Genomic DNA, 2,719 nt, shown 5'->3' with positions numbered 1-2,719 from the left:
AGCCAAAAAATCATGAATCTAATTCTAATGAGTATTTGTAGAGACTAAAAGGAATGTTAGCATTATTATTGGATAACAGATAAATCACTTTCACATAACTATCTTTGACACATAATGTTTTAGAATGAGAAAAATTATAAATGCTACTTTTGTAGCACAATACTTGGTGCCAATCCATGATAAGGACTGTATTAATAGGACCTAGGAGTTATTTATAAGAGATGAGTCTGAGGAGCAAAGGTAAAGTCATCTTAAAACCTAAATTTCGAAAGAAAACATTCCTAAATCATTTCAAGAATCCATTAAACAATAGTCATCCAACAAAATGTTCTAGCCCTATCTGGGTCATCTCCATCCTAATATAATATGCTTTTAACGTCTAACATATGAGTTTCCACTTGCAGACAAACAATAGGACAAATGCTGTATTTGATGGTCTGTGCCGAAGGACAAGGGCTGCCCCAGTCACAGGGTTGAGTGGAGGCAGCAGGTGCCTCGGAAGCACAGTGTGCTCGCTGCACAGAAGTACACAGCTGAGTCTTCAGGCTGGGTGGCTGCGATGTGCAGGAGAGGCGTTGGGCCATCCTATTCAAGAAAACAGTGAGTCTTTGGTCTTCTTTTTCAGCCACAGAGGAATGAATGTCTATCAATCATGAGCTGGGGACCTTTCCCAAATTCTTGCTTATACGAAGGGAAGTAGTCTGAGCCACTGTCTGAGTAACTCCAGTTGATGGCAGTGCTGTTTCCATCCTGGACACTCAGGTGAAGGATGCGGCTCCACATTCTCTCCTTGGCTGAACCCTATGCAGAAAGAAAAGGTCAGAGAAAGGAGAGGAGATTCCAGGTTATTATGCTTCAGAAATCTCTCTTTCTACCCTAATTGGAGGAGACCTGAGTAAAACCATTCTTGACTTCTGAAGAATATCCAGTAATATCCTCTGTTTCCCATAAAGACTCAACTCACTGTTCACCTGCAGCCACCAGAACATGATCAAAGCTCCCATGGATGTCTTCATGCCTCCTCCCAGTTATGATCAGCTTCAGCATTGCAGCCTCAAGCCAGCTCAGCTCCTTCTCCTATCAGGTCGCCCATTCTTTTCTCTAGCAGAGTACCTTCCTTCATTGTCTACCCAGCCAATAGTAAGAATATGACCCTGCTTCTGCCAGAGCTTAGTTAGTCAGAATGTACTAAAAAGAACCCTCCATGTGTTCTGCATCAGCATAGGTGCACTACTGTCTGTGGTCACATCTCTATTTAAATCACTGGGGAAATAGTCTTCTCTTAGCCTTGCCTCTGAGAGATGCAGATGCTTAAAGGCAGCAATCAGTTAAGCAACTTCTATGTTAGATGTGTTAGATAAGAGATCAAATGCACAATAAGAATGTGGAGATCAAGATTTATACCTCTGTTCTACTAAAGCTGTTTGGAAAGATAGAAAGATATTGAGTACTTCCAATTTCATTCTATGAGGCCAGGATCACCTTAATTCCAAAACCAGACAAAGACCCCACAAAAAAGGAGACTTATACACCAATATCCCTGATGAACATGGGTGAAAAAATTCTCAACAAGATACTAGCCAATAGGATCCAACAGTACATTAAGAAAATCATTCACCTAGACCAAGTAGGATTTATCCCCGGGACATAAGGCGGGTTCAAAACTCGTAAAGCAATCAATGTGATTCATCATATCAGCAAGAGAAAAACCAAGAACCATATAGTCCTCTCATTAGATGCAGAGGAAGCATTTGACAAAATACAGCATTCCTTCCTGATCAAAACTTTTCAGAGTGTAGGGATAGAGGGAACATTCCTCAACATCTTAAAAGCCATCTATGAAAAGCCCACAGCAAATATCATTCTCAATGGGGAAGCACTGGGAGCCTTTCCCCTAAGATCAGGAACAAGACAGGGATGTCCACTCTCACCACTGCTATTCAACATAGTACTGGAAGTCCTAGCCTCAGCAATCAGACAACAAAAAGACATTAAAGGCATTCAAATTGGCAAAGAAGAAGTCAAACTCTCCCTCTTCGCCGATGACATGACACTCTACATAGAAAACCCAAAAGCCTCCACCCCAAGATTGCTAGAACTCATACAGCAATTTGACAGTGTGGCAGGATACAAAATCAATGCCCAGAAATCAATGGCATTTCTATACACTAACAATGAGACGGAAGAAAGAGAAATCAAGGAGTCAATCCCATTTACAATTGCACCCAAAAGCATAAGATACCTAGGAATAAACCTAACCGAAGAGGTAAAGGATCTATACCCTAAAAACTATAGAACACTTCTGAAAGAAATTGAGGAAGACACAAAGAGATGGAAAAATGTTCCATGCTCATGGATTGGCAGAATTAATATTGTGAAAATGTCAATGTTACCCAGGGCAATTGACACGTTTAATGCAATCCCTATCACAATACCATGGACTTTCTTCACAGAGTTAGAACCAATTATTTTAAGATTTGTGTGGAATCAGAAAAGACCCCGAATAGCCAGGGGAATTTTAAAAAAGAAAACCATATCTGGGGGCATCACAATGCCAGATTTCAGGTTGTACTACAGTGCTCTGGTCATCAAGACAGTGTGGTACTGGCACAAAAACAGACACATAGATCAATGGAACAGAATAGAGAACCCAGAAGTGGACCCTGAACTTTATGGTCAACTAATATTCGATAAAGGAGGAAAGACCATCCACTGGAAG

General features: G+C 40.8%; 1 pseudogene; it reads right to left on the bottom strand.

Annotated features, from left to right (window-relative positions):
- Positions 1-465: 465 nt before the first annotated feature.
- On the bottom strand, positions 466-1,016 carry LOC129511253 (T cell receptor alpha variable 13-1-like; annotated as a pseudogene).
- Between the last annotated feature and the right edge of the window lie 1,703 nt (positions 1,017-2,719).

Source organism: Nyctereutes procyonoides, unplaced genomic scaffold (genome assembly GCF_905146905.1).
Source record: "Nyctereutes procyonoides isolate TBG_1078 unplaced genomic scaffold, NYPRO_anot_genome, whole genome shotgun sequence".
NCBI classification, from domain to species: Eukaryota; Metazoa; Chordata; class Mammalia; order Carnivora; family Canidae; genus Nyctereutes; species Nyctereutes procyonoides.
The sequence above is the reverse complement of the archived record's forward strand: the minus strand, read 5'-3'. Positions and strand labels throughout refer to the sequence as shown.